The 22,691-nt window shown below is 38.4% G+C and overlaps 1 pseudogene; it reads left to right on the forward strand.

Annotated features, from left to right (window-relative positions):
• The first annotated feature begins 6,413 nt into the window (after nt 1-6,413).
• Nucleotides 6,414-22,128, forward strand: LOC118001381 (annotated as a pseudogene).
• Nucleotides 22,129-22,691: the final 563 nt, after the last annotated feature.

Here is a 22,691-nt window from a genome sequence, read left to right on the forward strand (position 1 = left end):
AAGAATTATCCTACATATCAATAATTAGATTACTGTATATTCTATTTATGAGACCATACCATCTACCCTGTTTGGTATTTTGCTTTTTCACTTATTTTGGAGTTTGCATAACATTACATAGAGAGCTGTATCATGCTTCTTAATATCTGCATGTAATTCCATCTCACAAACCATTTTAATGAATGTTTTATCTGTTCATATGCATGATAGAGAAAATGACTTCGAGGTTAAAAAAAATCTATAGAAACATTTTTTTTTCCCACTCGCCAATGATGCATGCCTGACCCTTAGCAGGAAAGAGGCCTTTCAGCCGTAAGCCCATCACTAATGGGAAAGTTGGCATGGGTTCATCATTTCCTAGTCTTTCTTTACCCATACACAACACCAAATGCCACATATACATGGGTATGCCTGAGTATCTGACAAAATATTTGTTTTCTTCTCAAAATGAATGAAATAACATCACCCAGTGACAAGAAGGGAAAATATTTTAAGAACAGAAAATGTATCTCCCCACCCCAAAGGAAAACATATTTCTCCCAAGGTGAAAACTTGGATGTAACTTTATTTTAAAGATCAATTTAAAAGAAAGATTTTGTATTATCCAGAAAGTTGTTCAAAATATCTTTCAGGGGATGCTTGTGTGGCTCTGTTGGTTAAACGTCTGCTTTTGGCTCAGGTCATGATCCTAGGGTCCCAGGATCAGGCAGCATAGGCTCCCTACTCAGTGAGGAGCCTACTTCTCCCTCTCCCTCTACCACTCCCCTTGCTTGTGCTCTCTCACTCTCAAATAAATAAATGAATTCTTTAAAAAAAAAATCTTTCAGAATGAAATGTAGATTTTTTCAGAGGTTTGAAGCCAAAATAAGAAAGATAAGACTATTATTCTAGTTAATTCTATCTTTCCTTCTATGTTCTTCTAAGGTAAAAATAATCATTGTTAAAATATTTTAAATATTAAAGGATTAAAATTAAAAGTTGTAATTGTTAAGGTTTTATTTTCAAGAAAGAAGGACAAACATTAAACTCTAGAGGCAATTTGTACTTTATAGTTTGAATTATATTCACATTCAATCAGGAAAATGATTAAATGACACCTAGGAATTCAACCAGAAATAATAAATTATGGAAAAGTTTGTTTCTTACTATCTCCTAGTACACTGTTATACGGAATGATGAAATTTTATTTTTTTCTAGTAAGGGCTGTAGACATTGCTCCTTGTGATCCCATACCCACCCACATAAAAATCAGAAAAAAATTCTATATATCTTATATTTTTCTACTATTTACTCAACAATTTAACAAGAGTTATGTGAAGTATAAAAGTATACACATTTAATATTTGTCTATCTCTCTGTAAACATTTTGTTTTTCCAATAATGCCCACCACCACTAAGGAATAAAATGTGGTTCTTGATCTCTATGATTATGTTATTGTCACAACTCTATCCATAATAGAGTTTCCCATTAACATTGCCTTCTTTGATAACTGTAAGCACTTACAGACTTGCTCCTGGAAGCCTTTGCCACTCTAGGGCACACATCCTTAGGATGTTAGTTTTGTCTTCATTTATTCCCTCAAATCTGATTTCATTATTCAAAACCTAAAACAGAATAATAAAATGGTTTGGATAGAAGGGACCTTGAGACGCCCAAATGTAACTCCATCAACATTGTGCTACTAATAACTATCATTTGTTGAGCAACAATTAAGTACCAGGCACTGTGCTAAGAACTTCTCCTATATCACATCATTTAATCATCCAAGCAACTCTATGCAATAGATACTATAATTATCTCCAATTGATGGTAAGATCAGAGTGGTTCATAGATGTTAACTATTTTGTTCAAGCTCACTGTAGGAACTAATTAATTTTGCTCAGGATTCATTTGTCTTTCTTCTTATACTCCAGTTTTCCTTTAAGGAACCTGTCATATCCTCCTGCCCTCAATCAATAGTTAAGTTGAAGAACCCTGTCCTAGTTCTAGGAAAGGAAATCTGCTCAAAACCACGAAAACCAGAAGCCTGGTCCAAGGGTAGGTTTATGTCCTAAATTGGAGTAATCTGAATAAATCCTAGGGTAAATGATGGTACTTTGGGAAAAGAGGTACCCTCATTCCAGGGACGTTGCTGAATTGATAAGGTGTAAACCTGGAGCCCACAATGCAGAAAAAAGTCAAAAGGGATGAGACAGCCACCTAATGACGTAAGTCAGGCCTGAAGTCTGAGCTGCTCCTGGATAGGGGTTATATAAATTCCCTTTTGTAAAGTCTCCTTGAGTTGATTTTCTTTCTTTTGCACTGGAATGAGTGATGAATGATCCAATCATTAAGCTGCTACAGGACAGAGCCAGGAATTAAACCCAGGTGTCCTGTTCTAATCCATTTATATCTCAGTATTGGGATTTGATTTAATCCATTATTACCCGTAAAGAACTGGAACAATTTAGAACAAGATTTAGCCACAGAAGTTGACTCAGAATCAGATCCTAAGTCAAAGGTTTTTATGCAAGTAATTTAGTGAGGACATGCTACCAGGGGAAACTAGAAAGGAAGGGGGAAGCCAGAGCCAAGAAGGAAAAGAAACTAAGCCAAGAGTGAAATTTCTGGCAGCCCCAGCCTGATGTCTGAGGGAGCTTTGAAATGTAAATTACATTGCAGAGTTTGTTGGGCCTTGGATAGGGAACTGGGCTTCTTGATTGGATTCTAGTTAGCCACTGGCAAACGGGCCACCCTGGGTAAAGGGAACATCATTCCCAGGTATTTGCCCTCCTTGCACATACTGGAGACATAGCTTCAGTAACCCAAGAGCAGTCCTCTGAAGGACTACTACAGAAAGTAGGTCCGAATCAGAGGAACCTTTCCTGGATATCTGGCATGACCAGCTTTTCTGGATTAGAATCCTGGATAAGCCAAAGCTATAGAAAGGCTCAGTAAGTGATGTGAAATTGGGGTTCAACTTATTTCCTTGACTCCTTACAATGTTTCCCAATTCGTGGACAGAATTTCTCCAAGTCTGCAATTTCCTTTCATTTCTTTTGGTGCCAGAGAACATTTCTCCAGCCGTAAAATGTTGACCCCACCAAATATCCTTAACTTCACTTAGCATGAATTTTCTCACATTTACAGTGGGGAAAAGAATAGAGCACATATTGATAAGTTGTTTCAAAAATTAAATGACAAAATGCATTATCATAATACCTAATACTGAGCTATTTGTAAGTTATAGCCAATATGAGTTGAATTGTGTCCCTGCAAAATTCATATGTTGGAGCTCTAACCCTCAGTACCTCTGAATGTGACTGTATTTAGAGACAGGGCCTTTAAAGAGGTGATTAAGTTAAAATGAGGCTATTGTACTTTCTAATCTGCTGGTGTACTTATAAGATGAAATTTGGACACAAAAAGAGATACTGGGGATGCCCACACACAGAGGGAAGACCATGTGCAGACACAGCAAGAAGGCAGCCATCTGCAAACGAGGGACAGAGGCCCAAGGAGAAACCAAACCTGATGACACTAGCCTCCAGTATTGATCTTGGACTTCCAGCCTCCAGTAATGTAAGAAAATAAATTCCTGTTGTTCAAGCCACCCAGTCCATGGTATTTTGTTATGGTATCCTAGCAAACTCATCTCACCTGTATCAAAACTGCCCCTTCCTTAGTTTTTCATTCCAGTATCTCATCATTCCTGGGTAGGTATGAGTAGATGGCTATATGTTAGGAAAGGAAGGTATCCTCTTGAGTGTCTTGGCTCTACCAGGTTGATTATTTGAGAAACAAACCCTAGAAGAAAATGGAATAATTTTCCCAGAAGGAAATACTGAATAGACTCATATTCCATATTCTCTGAGACTGTAATCCCAGCAGGCAGGAAATTATTCTCCATGATATAGCTCAGAGACCACAGTAATGTCAGCATGAGGACCAGATGGAATAAAGCCAGACTTTAAATGCATTTATTTTCAGAGCATTAGTAAAGGATAGGTTGGAGTGAAGGTTACTTCTTTCTTTGGTCTCTCAGGTCTAATTTTGACTCACCAGCTCTATAAATGTTACTTAGGAACACTAGGTGCTTAATAGAAGCTAAACAACCTCTCCATGTCATATCTATGATTCTGAAAAATGAATCTAGGAAATCAAAGTCATAAATCTTTGTATAACTGCCTTTAAAGGAAATGATTTCTTAAATGATTTTTATTGGAATAGTAGGTCCAACACATAAATCCAGAGATGCAATGAAGCTTCTCAAGATGGAAACAGAAAAAAATGAGTTAATATATTAGAACAGAGAAAACAGAACTATGTGGTCCTCTTTTTGAAATCCTGGGTAATGATCCTGAAGCAAAAAGAATGGCTTGCTGTGTTCACAGAGCATCTTTATGTGCATTATCCCACCTGAAACCCAGAATAATGCAAAAGATTAAACAGGGAAGTTAACGTAAGGCCAAAGAATTCACCAGGTATTTTGCCTGAGATCAAAACAGTAAGTGAATAAAAATAAATCCAATTTTACAGCATTTCCTATATGTAGGCATCTGATACAACATTTATAATGATAAAAGTGAATTGCATTCTGGTTGATTAATGTCCTGGCAATCAAGAAAACTTGATTTATTGTACCTTTCTGTTAAAAATATTGTTGCTATTCAATAAAAATTTAAATTGTATTCTTCATAATTTATGGACAGTAATTAAATATAAGAAGCCAAATGGCAGGGATAGAAACAGGTTTTCTAAAATTATTGGTCATTCTATAATATTCCAAGATGAAGAGCTGGAGCCAGCACTTGAGATCCATAAGCGATCTAGTTTCGTAGTCTCCTAGGGGACTTGGAGAGATAAATTCTCACAGCCATTCTTCTTTCTTGTCATTTGTCCAGCCAGAAAAATCCAGCTCTGTACATATAGATGAGGGTCTGTATGAGTTGGGGCCTGGTGAGGAGACAAAAACTGTAATGTGTGTCTGCATGGCCAGGCTGCAGTCCCCAGTTATTCAATCCAACACTAATCTAGGTGTTGCCATGAAGGTATTTTGCAGCTGTGATCAAAATCCATAATCAGTTGACTTTAAGTAAGGGAGGTTAAACCCGGGTGGTCCTGATTCAGTTTACTGGAAGGTCTTAGGAGCGGAGCTGAGGTTTGCCTAATGAAGAAGAAATCCTGTCTGTGTATATATGTGTATGTGTGTGTATATATATATATACACATACATGTATATATATGTATATGTGTATGTTTGTGTATATATATATATACACATACATGTATATATATGTATATGTGTATATATATATAATTCCTTGTTGGGCGCCTGGGTGGCTCAGATGGTTAAGCGTCTGCCTTCGGCTCAGGTCATGATCTCAGGGTCCTGGGACCGAGTCCCGCATCGGGTTCCCTGCTCAGTGCAGAGCCTGCTTCTCCCTCTCCCTCTGCCACTCCCTCTACTTGTGCTCTTCTGTCTATCTCTCTGTCAAATAAATAAATAAAATCTTTAAAAAAATAATAATAATTCCTTGTTTATTAGGAATAACTCCTTATTTAAATTCCTTATTATATATATAAATAGTTTTTTATATATATAAATGTTTTTATATATACATTATTTTATTTTATATAAATAAAATTATTTATTTTATATATATTAATTGTATATATTTTATATATATAAAATTATTTATCTAATCTCCTGCTAGTTCTACTTTGGTTGAAACTTGACTCACATATCAGTTATTTGAACAGTGAGAATTTAATACAAATAATTGTTAACTAGGTAAAAAAGTTGTTGACTGGGTAACTGGAAGGGTAAAAAGAGAATGCTGAGATATCACAGAGTTGGGCGCCTGGGTGGCTCAGTTGGTTAAGCGACTACCTTCGGCTTGGGTCATGATCCTGGAGTCCCGGGATCGAGTCCCGCATCGGGCTCCCTGCTCGGCAGGGAGTCTGCTTCTCCCTCTCCTGCTCCCCCCTCTTGTGCTCTCTCTCTCACTCTCTCTCTCAAATAAATAAATAAAAAATCTTTAAAAAAAAAAAAAGAGATATCACAGAGTTAGCAACGAAGGAGGCAGCTACCATCTCTAGTGCTCAGAGCACAAAGGAAAGCGTTACTCTGGACTTACTAAAATTGAGAAATTGAGAGGACTGAGCCTCTGGCCTGGGAGGCAGTGCTGGCTGGGTGCTGGTGTCTCTGAGTCGGCATTGTAAGGCTGGTCTGGAGAAGACGGGAAGACTGTAAATTGGCTTCAGCTGCAGCTGTAGAAAGGCGCTGCCAGAGGGCAGAGAGCTGGACAGGGGGATGCTGACAGGCACCGCCCCAGACAGGTAGGAAGCAAACAGGAAGGGGCGTGTCCACTCTTTCTCCCAGAGCCTTCCAATCTCCTTTCGGTGCTCCCTATATTTTGGCAAAGCAAAAATGCGTTTGGCATCTGATGCAAACATTCAGAAAGATAAAGGTAAATTCGATCAAGGCTGATGAATTTCATATCAATCAAGAAGACTTGACTTAATGCACTGTTCTGTCCAAGCAGGTAGGTTTGGCACTGAGACAAAATAGCTTATTAACTGGAATGTGGTATATGTATTCCTCAGAATATATATATGTGAAAAAGTTATGTTCTCCCAAAGAAGAACCAAAAAAAGCATACAAGTGGATACATCTGCAGCATATCACTTCTTACGTCTTCTACTTTCTTAAATATAGTGAAATCAAAATTATCTACAGCTACATTTTATTCTTCTAAAGAGCAGCAATTTAAATCCTCTTCTGCTTAAAAACTCACTTCATATTCAAGACCTTAAAAATTAATTTTTGCCTCTATTGGCCCATTGAAAAGTCAGCAAGAGTCCCACTAATTGCCGAAACACTTTTAAAAATACTCAACCTAATTATATTCTTTGACTTGGGTCAGAAGTGGAAACGGAGTAGGAGTATATACCAGCTCCCCAGGGGCTGTGCAGCGTTTCAGCTATGAGGAGAAAGTGCTACAGGAATAGGAAGTAACATGATCAAGTGGTAAAAATTAGAAAGTGAGAAATGGCCAGACTTGGAGACCAACTTGGCGTAAAGAATGAGGAAAGAGGGAAATCTGGATCACCCTGAGGTGGTTGTGTTTTGTTTTCAGCAAACCTAGGTGGAGGCCAGTAACAACACAGCAGCAGCTCACGCAGTGTGGCTCACAGATGTTCATCGCTCGGACCCTCCTGCGTGCCTTCCACTCGTGGCTTAGACATCAACCTGGAGTGTCTTGAAAGTGCTGCATTTGTTCATTCATGGAAAGATAAGGAAAGAAAGGCATCCCAGGCAGAAGGCAGATGCCTTCCTTTCCTTATCTTTCCATGAATGACTTACTTAAACTTCTAGTCTCAGTTCAAACTTCTCAGTAACACCTTCTCTGACCCAGGGACACAGCACTGCACAGCCCCAGGAGTGAAACACACTTTTGTTTTATGTAGGTATTGTCCCTTGGAGTTATGCAACATGGCAGCCTCCCTCTGACGTCCCCCAGGCACCAGGCATGCTCCTTCCTCTTTCTTTCTCCCTTCCCTTTTTTTCCCTTCCCTTCCTTCCTTTGTTCCTTCCTTCCTTCCCTCCTTCCTTCCTTCCTTCCTTCCTTCCTTCCTCCTCCCTTCCTTCCTTCTTTCCTCCCTCCCTCATTCCCTTCCTCCATCGCTAAATATCTATCATCTGTCAATTATCTATCTATCTATCTATCTATCTATCTATCTATCTATCTATCATCTATCTATATCTATTTGTCTATCTATCATCTGTCTATCATCTGTCTATCAATCATCTATATCATTATTAGTCACTAGGGCTGCTATAACAAAATATAACAAAGCACAGACTGGGTGGCTGAAACAATGGAAATTTATTTTCTCACAGTTCTGGAGGCTGGTAGACCAAGATCAAGGTGCTCTCAGGGCTGATTTCTGGTGAGGCCTCTATTCCTGGCGTGTTGACAGCCACCTTCTCCCTTTCTCCGTACATGACCTCTCCCTGGGTACACTCTGAGAAAGAGACATCTCTGGTGTCTCTTCCTCTTCTCAAGAAAGATGTAAGCCCTATCGGATTAGAGCCCCATCTTTATAACCTCATTTAACCTTAATTACTTCCCTACAGGCCTTTTCTCTAAATGCAGTCACATCAGAGGTTAGGACCTGAATATGTAAGTTCTGAGGAACACGACTCTGTAACACTAACTATACTGGAGCCTTTGCCATTTCATGTGTGTCCACCCCTTGAGCTCGATTATACAGAGCATAATGTTTGTCCTTAACTGAAGGGCTGGCACAGCTTCTACAGAAAGCACATTTGGGAGAATTAGCTGATTTGGATGGAAGATCATAAATTTAACCTTAGGTATATAGATTTTAAGATGATGATAGGACAGTGTCTAAACAGGGCATTTGAAGGAGGAACTGAAGCCCAGTGTAACAAGTGAGGTTGAAGATGAGCTTGAGGAAGTTCAGAAACAGAAGTCAACACAACCGCTGGCACACCAATGCAATCGAAACAACAGATTCTACCACATTCTTTTATTGTAGCTCATGCTATTGTTCCAGCATTCAGGTCTCGAGCTCTCCACTAAACTTAAATTCTTTCATCTAATGAGGGCAGTGTGCAGGGGAATGATGTTGGCTCAGTGGGATTCATTTTCCATTAGCAGTGTTTTTCTTCATAAAAATTCAAGCTTAATCCACACTGCTTTGCACAAGGGTGCCATGTCAGTGAGTCAACATGCCTTTCCCATGGGATTCTCAGCTCCCCCAACATGTCAAACCATCTCATGAAAATGCCTCATTAATTTTATGAGATAGGATGGTTTATTAAATTGCTTTTTAAACCTATTAGGAAAAAGTAGACTTTATTGTGGGGGGAAAAAAACCCTCCAGATTTGATCCATGCTTTCTTTCCAATTAGTGGTTAATTAAAATTTAAATTCTATTCAATCATCCCTACCTAGTTTTGTACAACGATAAATCCTTCAAGTGGACAGGCTGCGATGCAGATAAACCTCTGGCATAGGTTAAAATGGAGAAAAACGGTACATTATACTGTTTGTTCCATGACATTCAATTGCATGCATTCATGTAAAACTGGATAAAATTGTTAGGTAATAAATGGACTTGTTCTACATTAGGCATTTAGGATTTGCCTTTTAATGGTAATTAGCATAAGCATGTAGTTTCAGAGTGTTCACTAGTGAATAGTTGTGTATTATTGAGAATTTGCAGAATGACAAATGACTTGGAAGGAAAAAGGAGAACAGCAGTTTACTGAATAAATAACAGAATTTGAAAAGTTATTTTCATTAAGCGCTAATGTGAATATTATCCCAATGCCTAAGTTTCATCAGCCCCATTTTTCACTTTTATATAGCCTTACGATATTATATCTTATTCTTACAATAGGAAAGGACACTTAAAAAGCGGTGGTGCATATAAGATGTTATCATCCCAACACATCGTCTTCTGGTGATGTTCGTTAATCTCCATTTTACTTTTTAAAGAGTTTACATTAGCTCCCAGGCGATTGACATTCTATATTATAATATTTAAGATTCATCTTTCTCTTTACTGGCATCTACCTTCTAAATGAAATTTTTTTATAGGAGTTTCATTAGCAGTTTTGTAAAATTATTATTTCTCAGTTCTTTATCTCATTCTGTTTGCCATTTATAGTCATAGGAAGGCAGGAATGCTTTGAACCATGGCTTGCAATATATATCATTTATATAGCAAACTTATAACAAGAAGGCTATAGCAAACAGAATGGCAGCAAGAACATTAGTCAAACTGTGATATTTTTTTACTTGGGCTTACTAAGACAGCTGCTGAACTATGTATACTGGGATCTTTAGGATTTTGTATGAGGCTTAAGCTAACGTCATGAGAACTGACTGCATCTTACACAATTGATGATCTCTAAGAAAGTCACGTCACTTTATTTTTTTCTTTTAAAGATTTTATTTATTTATTTGAGAGAGAGAGAGAGAGAGAGCATGAACAGGGAGAGGGGCAGAAGGAGAGGGAGAAGCCGACTCCACACTAAGTATGGAGCCCGATGCAGGGCTCGATCCCAGGACCCTGAGATCATGACCCGAACTGAAGGCAGACGCTTAACTGACTGAGCCACCCAGGTGCCCCGAAAGTCGCATCACTTTAGACACATTTGGTTTTAGTCAATATTATTTATTTGTATCTCTGGACAAAGCCCCAAATGTGGAAACATTTCTAGTGTTTTAGAGGACATGTGTACCAGGACGCCTGGGTGGCTCAGTCAGTTGGGCGTCTGCCTTCAGCTCAGGTCATGGTCCCTGGGGTCCTGGGATCGAGTCCCGCATTGGGCTCCTTGTTCAGCGGGGAGCCTGCTTCTCCCTCTGCCTGCTTTGTGTGCTGCTTCTCCTGCTTGTGCTCTCTCTCTCTCTCTGACAAATAAATTAAAAAAAAAAAAAAAAAGGACATGTATACCACTGTCGGCCACAAATGCAGTACGCCAATATCAGATAATAACAGAAGAAAGCCTTTAAAAAATTTATTTAAAACCAAGCCTACAAGATACTGATAGGGATTTCCATCAGTAAACTAGCTTTTGATTGCAAGACTTAGGTTCCTTAGAATCCTGGTTTCTAAATGCCCACCCATAGACCCATTTGGTTTCACAGGGCTTCCATTAGTCTCTAGTAGAATAAATCATCTACGGGCAGCACAATACATTTATCATAGCATTAAATGTATCTTATTCGAAAGAAAGTTCTTCTACTCCAAATACATGTCTTTTAAACGTTTTCTGGTGTTAAAATGGTTTTGTATTATAAAATGTCAATAAAGATGGTATTTTTTTTATGATTTGTGTTTTTTAAGAACAGAAATTGGCACCCCTACATGCATCCTCCATTTTATATGAACTTGTACTTAGCTCTAGAATCTGAAAGTTCGGAAACTGCTTAGTGCAGGGAGCCTTTTGAGATCCTCTATTCCCTTTGTTCTTTACGGTGGTAGCCCCTTCCCTTCACAGGTTTAGGCCACAGAAACATCACCATGATCTACAGAATCTTTTTTTTTTAAGATTATTTATTGATTTATTTGACAGAGAGAGAGAGAGACAGCGAGAGAGGGAGCACAAGCAGGGGGAGTGGGAGAGGGAGAAGCAGGCTTCCCGCGGAACAGGGAGCCCGATGCGAGGTTCGATCCCAGGATCCTGTGATCACGACCTGAGCCGAAGGCAGATGCTTAATGACTGAGCCACCCAGGTGCCCCTGATCTACAGAATCTTGCAAACAATAGGAGGGACCCTGGCCCAAGCAACAAGTTGCTTCCTTCTAGGCATTACACCTGCAACTCTGCTCCTAGCATTGGCCATCAGCAGGGAGCTTGTCATCCAGAGCAGCTGCCCCGTGCAAGAGATGACCTTGTCTAGAGAGCTCTGGAGAAGGAATCTACCTCTGTCCTTCAGGTAAGGACAAGGTTACCTCAACTCATTGCTTCACCGAATCCTCACATCCCATTGACGAAAAAAACATAGCAAGATTCAGAAAGTTTTTGCGGTTTGTTTACGGTCTCGTAGTGAGTGGCAGACTCAGAAATCACAAATCTCTGACTTTTCGGTTTCAAGTGACAGCTTTGCGGAAAAGAATCTTTGCGGGAAGATTTGGAAATTATCTGCTGAGGCATCCAAATTGCAAACAACTCAAGTAAATTTTACGGGGGTTGTGAGAACAAGGCACCTGAAAGCATAGCTATGATTTGTGAAATATGGTCCTCATATATTATTTCATGATCCCAGTGTTTACCCAAGCCCTGAAATGTTCTGCATTCATTTGCAACTTGTTATTCTGCTGGAGATAAACACATTCTAGCCTATCTACTTAGTTCCACACGGTTAAATGATTCGTCCAGTTCACAGTTATTTTTTAATTAAAGGAAATGCATGCTCCCCTCGGGCTCTGCTTCTCAACACTGAGAAAAGTCATGTCACAGAACCAAGGCAAGATTACCCCCCACAAACAAAAGCTTTGTGATAGCACATTTTCCTAAGGATATTGTGTTTGGCGGTTTTGTGGCTAATGGACCTGTGCTGTTTTTTCCAAGAGAGAAGGTGCAGATGATTTGTAAGTTTTCTCTGAATGACAGAGCAGTCAGGGAACACAGGTGAATAGGGGTAGAGTATCTTAAAGCAGTCCCTCATCCTGTCCTGTTACCCCAGTGCAGGGCAAAGAGCTTGGTTTGAGCCCCACCTGTCAAAAGGCTTATACCTGAAGACTGATTTAGAACAAGATTTTGAGCTGTTCATTTACTTCCCACTGCTTTCTTCAACACTCTAAGTTTTCTTTTCTCTTGCAAAATATTCCAGATATTATTAATCTGTGGTTGTAAGGTCTAAGGACTGTTATTACACCTTTGGCCATTACACCCGAAATCCAAACAGGCCTTTATAGACATCACTGCTGTTCTCAGCAAAACCAGTCTGTCTGGATTTTATCTCGGTTGCAAGTATCTGCAAAAAATCAGCCTTAAGAATAAGTCCTTCTATTTAGATTTATAGCTTTGCCTGGTGCATTTCTTTTACTTCGCCTGCCCTAGGGGAACGCTTAATGAGCAGCAAGCACAATGTGGCTGCTGGGCCCTCCTGAGTTCGCCCTTCGGAGACCGAGACCGGAAGTTTGACATTTTGTTTTGACTTTGAATCTGAAAGCCAGAAAGAGGGGAACCATGTAGGTGTTGTGGAAAATAGTGTGTGGGAAGTGGCTACCAGAGGGGCCAATGCCAGTCTCAGTTTGAATTAGTTTATTTCAACGAACAGACCTAGGACACAAGATGAATATGTTTGAGTAGCTGGAGAAATGAGAACCTGGAATGAAGAACTTTAAATACTGCTGGTTTGTGCAGACTGGTCTTTCTGGGGGAAAGGGGAAATGAGGTAATTAAAAGGGAATTGCTGACTGCTGCATAACTCTAAACCATTAAAATGCTCTACGGTGTCACTACTGCACCCCAGAGTGTCCTGGGAGCCGGAGGGCCACGGAAGGACCAAGAGGAAAAAGTGCTGTATACTTGAGGAAATTGGGGGATCCCCCCTGCCCTCACTTGGGAAGTGAATGTTGTAATAAGACACTCTAAGCCATTTTGTGAGTCAGGTTCCACTCTCCCAGTCTTGCCTTGCACAGCTCCTTACACTGGATGATCCAGCTTAGCCTCAGCTGTCCCCATTCCTGGACCAGTCCTGAGAGAGGGAGGACATGCAGCAGAGACCCCCACAGTCCCTGTCCACTGGGATGTGCAATTGATTCGGACTCTTTGATGTTGACTTCCGTACTCTGTACTCGGTCCAGCTGTCCTGCCTGGTGCTCTAGCCTCTCCGGGAAAGGAGAGTCCTCTACCTCCCCGACCTGTTTGACTTGTGCCTTTGTGCCCTGACCTACTGCTGTTGACTAGGGGAGGGGGACCAAGAGAAGAATTTGTCTCTTTATCTACCTCCTCCCAACTAGTAGGGGTCCTATCCAATAGGAACAATCAATCTTTCACAATGGCATCCATCCCTGACACCAGTCTTGCCTTCCAAAGCTGGACATTACCTGGACCTATGAGAAACAGGATACCAAAGTGGCTAATAAGGTAGGTCACAGCAGAGGCTACCTGGGTTCCAATCCCCTGCTCCATCATCTACTAAAACTATGAATTAAGACAACTTATTCAACTTATCTGAATTTCAGTTTTCTTTTTCTTTTTTTTTTTTTTTAAGATTTTTATTTATTTATTTGACAGAGAGAGACACAATGAGAGAGGGAACACAAGCAGGGGGAGTGGGAGAGGGAGAAGCAGGCTTCCCACGGAGCAGGGAGCCCGATGCGGGGCTCGATCCCAGGACTCTGGGATCATGACCTGAACCGAAGGCAGACGCTTAACGACTGAGCCACCCAGGTGCCCCCTGAATTTCAGTTTTCTTATCAGGAAAATGAAAATAATAATATACTTAGCTCTTGGAGTTGGTATGAAAATTAAATGAGAACATAGTAAATTCTTGGGGAGAATAAGCTACTCTTATGTTGATACCTAACTCTTCCCATGCTCGGTATGTCTGATCAAATACTCCATTTTGAATGTCTGTGATTATTTGGAGTGGCATACACCTAAGGAAGTACAGCAAGGATCATATTACTATCCTGCCCAGCTACCTCTTCAGGCATACAAGGAGATTACTAGAGATAATAGTAATTTGGGGAAGAAATGCTTTAATTTTTTTTTTTAAGTGATCTTTTAGAAAGTTTGAAATAACATTAGACACAAAAAGTAAAAAGATGCTACAAAGAAATACCAGTATACCCTTTACCCAGAGGTCCTTTCAAGTTTTGTCAATTGTCCTGGTCATGCCTTTTATTACAAGAGCACAATTCCAGTACCTCTTACTGTACCCAGGTGTCATGTCATTCTAGGCTCCTTCAATCTGGAGCAATGTCTTAGTCACTCCATGACCTTCATGACCTTGACATTTCTGAAGTTTCTGAGCATTCTTTTTGTAGAGTTTTTCTCAATGTGGATTTGTCTAATGTTTCCTCCAGAAGTGAAGCACATTATGCATTTTTGGCAAGAATATTGCAGAAGGGCAGTGGTGGTTTCATTGTGTTCTATCAGGTGGCACATGATGCTAATTTGTCTCATTACCAATGGTGCTAATTTGATTACTTGATAAATATTTTGTCTGCCAGGACTCTCCTGTGGAACATTACTTTGGAATTACTAAGCATTTTTTTTTGTGTGGAGATACTTTGATTTCATGCAAATATCCCATTCTTCAGCTCACGTTCACCACTTGATGCAACATGTATTGAATTTATTATTGCTACAATGGGTAGAAAGTGGTGGTTTTCAAATTGCAATATTTTTCCTATATTTATTATTTGATATTCTATTGTAAAGAATGGTTGCTCTAATCTCTACTTATTTTTATTAGTTCGATGGTTTATAACCCATTGATATGATTATTTTGATGCTTAAATTTTCCCAGATTTGGATAAGAGGAGTCCCTTCCAGTTAGATATGTATTCTAACCTGTTTTCTTCATTCTTTCAGGACTTCCTTTGTATTTGGCACAATGGGATGTTCCAAGCTCATTCTCTACTTTCCTTGACCCTGATTTGGATAAGCTACTTCTCCAAGAAGGTTTGGTTCTTTTAGTAGAGAATAGTATGTGGAAATCCGGGTCTGGATGTGAGGTAAGTTCATTGATACTGGGGCCTCAATGTTTGGCTTGTGCCTTATATTTACATTTTCTTTTCTTTTTCTTTTTTTTTTTTAATTGACGGAGAGAGACACAATGAGAGAAGGAACACAAGCAGGGGGAGTGGGAGAGGGGGAAGCAGGTTTCCCGCTGAGCAGGGAGCCCGATGTGGGGCTCGATCCCAGGACCCTGAGATCGTGACCTGAGCTGAAGGCAGACGCTTAACGACTGAGCCACCCAGGCGCCCCTATGGTTATGTGTTTTAAAAGGAATTGAGATGCCACCCTAATTGTCTATTGACCTTTCAGGATGCAAATTAACACGGCATTATTTTTCTTCTACGGTATCATGTGTGCCACTTAAATATTTCTTTACATTCTTCCAAATAACTCTTTACTATCTATGCACTTAGCGGTTGAATCTAAAATGAAACTTCTTGCTTCTAAGAAATATGGACATACAGTTACTCTTGATTTATCAAATGCAATAGGCAAGCTTTTAGGATTACAAAATTGATGTATGAGCACAAATGCAATGGGCTCAAAAGTATTGACATCTAGAGAACATTTAAAGATAACCTGGTCTCACATACTATGCACAGGACTAGATAAGTGGCAAACAGGTTTTGTTATTATGGAATATTTTTCTTTTCCAAGTACTCAGACTCATCTTAATAGATTATATCATTTTCTGCATGGCTGGATTGCTTTGTATACTTTCTAACTGAATAATCCCATGAGGAAAACAAAGAATTATTCTCACTTATATCTACTTTTTATTCAACAAAAAACAGAGAGCTGTGAAAGTTATATATGAATTGCATGTTCTCTTTGTCCAATATCTACAGTGTTTGTGTTTTAAGAAAAATAATAAGAAAACGCTAGTCTGTTTATGTCTGTGATGTTTGCAGGTGTAAGCATGTCAACTGGTGAGAGAAGAATCTGTACTCTGTCCTGTGGGAGCATTAACTCTGGATAGAGAGTGGGAGTCTTCAGTGACAAGGTTTCATCCTTGGTCAGATCAGCCAGGCACTTGGCTTATTGCCACACTACTTAAAGAGGCTGAAGTAGGGAGATCAAAGACATGGCCAGACTCTGGCTTCTCACTGAATCAGTCACATCCTATTATCACATCTGATGCATACAGTTGTCTGCACCATTCACCTGTTGACCTTTGTATTTTGTCATTACGTTTTATATCTTCTAGCTCATCTCATGTCTCCTCCTTTCCCTTGTACATGGAAGTTTACAACAGTGCCCCAGGGCCCTGAATAAATGGATCATATTCTCAAAGTATGATGCTCATTTGGCAAGAGGAGTTTGAATTGCACTCTTCCTATACTCATTTACAGAAAGGAAAGAAAGGACATTATCACAGACAGAATCTGTGAATTAATCTCTCTCTCTTTCCTTCCTATTTTAAGAGGAAACATGGGGAAGAACGTTAGACAAATATAGTCAGAGAAAGAATTTTTTAAAGTATATATCTCAATGGAAAAAGTGGAAATAAACCATTTCTATGCCAGTAATCACTACTGTAAAAGTGACTAATACAGTATATCTATATCAGTTCCCAAACACTAACACAAAAATTTTACTACACCCACAATATTGGCAGATTTTTGAGTGTCAAGCAATGCTAATGAAAAGTGAAATTGAGAAATGAGCAGCTATTAATCAACAAAGGTTACTCTCTGCATGTTACATTCTCCTAAGGGCATCTCTGCATTAGTAGTTATGGTTTCAACGTCCAACTATTCCTGAAATTCTATGCCGGTGTACATAGATGTTTATCCTCAGTCATCAGTTTATTCAGTTATCTGTTGTATGCACGTGGTTACCGAGGGAGTGTGATTAGTCAGTGCTCACCAAAGTAGCAGAATTTGGCTCCAGTGGCAGTAATGTTCTCAAGAGAAGAATATGCTATTAAGATAGTTCATTAAGAGCAACATGGACCAAGTACTCTTTCATACTTGAATATACCTATTCAACCGTGACAAACCAGCAAGGCTAGTAGTCAATGAAGGAAAGAAAAAAAGCCTAGTCTACGTCAGTCTTAACTCTGCTGACTTGTTTTCGATAGATCATTCCTCAGAGGAATTAGCAATATAATTGCCACTTAATTACAGTGCTCTATCATAGATCAATTTTTCCTTCAGAGAATGATGCTGGGAAATGTGCCTAAGGAGTCTTATTTCTCTCTACATATCTAGAGAGTTTCTCTCTGCTATCTTAAAAAACATTTCACAGGGAAGATAGACTAAGGCTCTTTGACTGTATCAGAAAAGCCAGAGCTGTCAAAGCACCCTTAAATTTGATGTCTTTAGAAATGGGAAATTCACAATATAACAGGACTGGGAGAAATTTATAGGAAGCTGCTCACCATGAGAGAGAGGGAGAGGAAATGCTTAATGAACCAGGAAAGAAAAGACAGGCATGTGTTCTTAGAATAAGGGAGGCAGTGAGTTTTTTGCTTCTTCTTACCTCAAATCCCAGATCATATTATTGCCCAGAAAGCATCAAAATCAATTAAGAGAACCCCCCTCATGGCAGAGTTGGGTAAGATTTCATTAATGAAAGGAAGTGTAGTTAAAGCCAGCCTCATCACTAACTTGCTCTGTAGTCTTGGGAGATTTCTTAATATCCTGGTATGTCAGGTTCCTCATCTGTAAAATGGGAATACTACTACTACATTCTTATGACAGGAAAGTTTGTTATAAAAATTTAAGAAAAGAATGTGCATAAAGCTTAGACTCTTAGTAAGACTCTTACTTTTTGGTTGATTGTTTTTTAGTAGAAATAAACATAAATTAACTTTTTAAAATTGAAATATATTTGACATATAACATTAAGTACATTTAAGGTATACATGTTAATTCAATACATTTATATATTTAATATATTAATATATTATATATTTAATATTTATATATTTATATATTAATATGTTTAATATTTAATACATTGTTGCAATAGTTAGCGCCTCTATCACATTACATAATTATCATTTCTCATTTTAATGACCTCTTTTAATGTTTAGGCTTAGTGTTGTAGCTGTTGGTTATATTATTAGACTGTATTTCTGTCATAGTTTTGCTCCTCTTTAATGGTAATTTCTGCTAGTAGTTTGAGTTTTTCTATCAGTTCTCTCTCTAGTAATTTGTTTAAAAAATCAGAATTGTGAAAAAACTGAGAATTCATAAATTTGATTTTAATGTGACAATTTATCTTACAGAGCAAAACTATGTTTTTGTATCTGTGGGTAAAGAAAGGTAAAGAAATTAATATTTACTAAATGCTCTCAACATCTACTACATTTCCATATGGCAGATGGCAAAATTTCCATCCAGAGTGAAACAAAAATTAGGCTCAGGGAGGTAAAATAGCATTTTTAATATATCAATAATTTTCTATGCTTTTCAGTTATAAGAACCTTTTTGAAGACATAAAAATATCACAGATCATTTCATAATAATAGTGAATAGCATTGCAATTGTTGAATAAGAAAATACATAGTGATAATAATTGAGTATAAATGTATAGTATATCAATCACAATTGTAGCAAAATAAAAATTCAAAAAGTTGATATTTTTATATAACCTATAAATTATGATGTATACATTAGTCTACATCTAGACTTCTTGTAATAACTCTGTATGGACATAGGGCTTTTTAATCAACAGTTTTAGGAACCTCACACTACATTATTACATATATTATAATTATTAATTATTATAATCATTGATTATATAATTATATTATTGATTATGTAGTGATTATTGGTTATATATTATTGGTTATTATATCACTGGTTATTATGATCATTGACTATGTAACATGTTTCATAGCAGTTTTGAAGCATTTTTAGGGTCTTGGTTTTTTCACTATTTCACTTAGATTAAGTTTATTAAAAATATAATGTTTATATAAATGAGATTTAATAAATATAAGCTTTAATGGATGTCTTTCATTGCTATCAAAATAAACACTCATGTAGAGTATGTGTATTTTATTAGCGTGGGGCCTCACGCTAATAAGAAAAACTTGCAGTGAGTGACAATTTCAGAACCAACATTAGTCAGAAAGTTTTTTGTATACAAATCTGCTTTATATTCTAGTCACGGTTACATTAGGAAATGAATAGGTCATCAACATTGATTTAAAACTCACCAGCTGATGAGTTCCCTTTGTTTGATCTGCTTTGAAGTTCTGAGAAGAACTAGAAATCTCATCCCCTCTGACTCTATCTTAGAAATCCCCCTTATCCGAAAGGGTATGTGCACCCCGATGTTTATAGCAGCAATGTCCACAATAGCCAAACTGTGGAAAGAGCCAAGATGTCCATCGATAGATGAATGGATAAAGAAGATGTGGTATATACATACAATGGAATATTATGCAGCCATCAAAAGGAATGCGATCTTGCCATTTGCAACGACGTGGATGGAATTGGAGGGTATTATGTTGAGCGAAATAAGTCAAACAGAGAAAGACATGTATCATATGACCTCACTGATATGAGGAATTCTTAATCGCAGGAAACAAACTGAGGGTTGCTGGAGTGGGAGGTGGGGTCGGAGGGATGGGGTGACAGGGTGATAGACACTGGGGAGGGTATGTGCTCTGGTAAGCGCTGTGAATTGTGCAAGACAGTTGAATCTCAGATCTGTACCTCTGAAACAAATAATGCAATATATGTTAAGAAAAAAAAAAAGAAGAAGAAGAAGAAGGTAGCAGGAGGGAAAGAATGAAGGGGGGGAAATCGGAGGGGTGGACGAACCATGAGAGACGATGGACTCTGAAAAACAAACTGAGGGTTCTAGAGGGGAGGCGGGTGGGAGGATGGGTTAGCCTGGTGATGGGTATTGAGGAGGGCACATTCTGTATGGAGCACTGGGTGTTATGCACAAACAATGAATCATGGAACACTACATCTAAAACTAATGATGTAATGTATGGGGATTAACATAAGAATAAAAAAAAATTAAAAAAAATTAAAAAAAAAAGAAATCCCCCTTAATACAACACTTGAGGGGGACTGCCTCTGTCTCTATGACCTAAAATGACTGACAATGATGACTTTCAGATACCACTTCTTTTTTTCTGAAGGAAGAAGACAAAAACACAATTATGGTAAAATACATAAAGACTGTAAAACTTCCCTTACTTTTGTTCTTTCCATTTGTATAATTTACGTAGATAGACTATAAGAAACAGAATATAATAAACTACTACTGTACCATACTTTCCTAAAAGCAGTTGACAAAATCCATATATTTAGAGAATGAAGCAATATTGTCTCATGAAAAATGACTATGCTGACATGCATAAAGCAGAGTAGGCTACTAAAACATTGTAAAATTTACTTAGTTAAAAACAAATTATTTCTTTTTGTTATGAGTTTGCCACCAGAACACAGGTCTTATGAGAAACATGACTAAATTTAAGCCAAAATGGGAAAGGAAAAGATTCACATCATACTGCTATCATTGGACATGTAAATTCAAGCAAGTCTATTACTACCGGCCATCTGTTCTACAAATGTAGTTGGAATCAACAGAATAACCACCAACATTTTTGAGAATGAGTCTGCTAAAATGGGAAAGTCTCCTTTAGATATGCCTGGGCCTTGGAAAAACTTAAAGCTGAGTGTGAATATGGTATCACCCTGGGTATCTCCTTGTGGAAATTGAGAGCAGTAAATATGTGGCCATCACTAATGCTCCAAGACACAGAGACTTTATTAAAAATATGATCACAGGTACATCTCAGGCTGACAGTTTCGTTCTGATTGTTGCTGCTAGTATTTGTAAAATTGAAGCTGGTATCTCCAAGATTGTGTAGACCTATCAGCATGCCCTACTGGCTTACATGTTGGGTTTGAACCAACTAATTGTTGGTGTTAGCACAGTGGATTCTACTGAGCCACTCTATAGTTAGAAGAGAAATGAGGAAGTCGGCTTCTACATTAAGAAAATTTTCTATAAACTTAACACAGTAGCATTTGTGCCAACTTCTGGTTTGAATGGAGGAACATGCTGGAGCTAAGTGCTAAAATACCTTGGTTCAAGGGATGGAAATTCACAAGAAGGATGGAAGTCCCAGTGGAACCACACTGCTTGAAGCTCTGTATTATCTCCTAACACCAACCCATACAACTGACAAGTTCTTCATCTCTCCCTCCAGATTGTTTATAAAATTGGTGGTATTCGCATAGCTGCTGTGAGCTGAGTGGAGACTAGTGTCCTAAACCAGGCATCATGGAGCACCTCGCTGGCTCAGTTGGTGGAGCACGCAATCATGATCTCAGCCTCACGAGTTTGAGCCCCAGCAGAGAGTATACTTAATAAAAAATAAACAAACCAGGCATAACAACCATCTTTGCTCCAGTCAGCATTACAACTGAAATAAAGTCTGTTGAAATGCATTTTGAAAGTTTGTGTGAAACTCTGCCTGGGAACAGCATAGGCTTCAATGTCAAGATGCTTGTTGTGACAATGTGGCCGGTGATAGCAAAAATGACTTACTAATGAAAGTAGCTGGCTTCACTGTTCAGGTGATTATCCTGAACCATTCAGGCCAGATTAGTGCTGGTTATCCACGTGAGCTGGAGTGTCACACTGCTCACATTGCTTGTAAGCTTGTCAAGCAGTGGAAGAAGATTGATAGTTGCTCTGGTAAGAAGATGACAGTTGGCCCAAATTCTTGAAATCTAAGGGTGCTGCTATCATTGAAATGGTTTCTGACAAAATTATGTGTGCTGAAAATTTCTATCATTCTCTGGGTCATTTTGCTGTTCATGATATGATGCAGACAGCTGTTACAGGTGTCTTCATGGCAGTGGACATCATATGCTGCTGGGTTTGGCAAAGTCACCAACTTGGCTCAGAAAACCCAGACTGGCTAAATGAATATTATCTAGAACATTGCAGTCAGTCTTGATTGTTTGTGGAAGAACGTCTCAGAACTGTTTGTCTCACTTGCCATTTAAGTTTAATAGTGAAAGACTGATTAATGATATAAAGGCTATGTAAAACCTTCAGAAAGAAAGGGATGTTTTCCAGACCATTTTTGAGGTAGTTTTAAGTTGTGAGATTTTATAATCAGTACTTTTAAAATAGAAACATCTTGACCAAAATCTGCCAGAGAATTTTGACACCCATTAAATGAAGTTTGATAAACCTGTATCTTCTTTTTGGTCAATACCAAAGCTCCCCATAGAATTTCTTAGGCAAAAGACTTAAGGAAAAAAAGTTGCCCATGATCTATTTCTGGTGTTCCATTTGCCAAAACTTGATGAATTTGATATTTCAGAGTTCACTGATTAGTCTCAGGGCAGTGATTAAAGTGCTTTTTCTAAAAATAAAAAGGTATTTTTTCTTCACCTACATCTCTTAAGTTGATTTAGATACTAAGTGACAAGTTATGGGAGGGATCTGTCATTTTCAATATTTCATATTTCTTGGAATA

The sequence above is a fragment of the Mirounga leonina genome, unplaced genomic scaffold (genome assembly GCF_011800145.1).
Source record: "Mirounga leonina isolate KUSES-001 unplaced genomic scaffold, KU_Mleo_1.0 Mir_53, whole genome shotgun sequence".
In the NCBI taxonomy this organism is placed as follows: Eukaryota; Metazoa; Chordata; class Mammalia; order Carnivora; family Phocidae; genus Mirounga; species Mirounga leonina.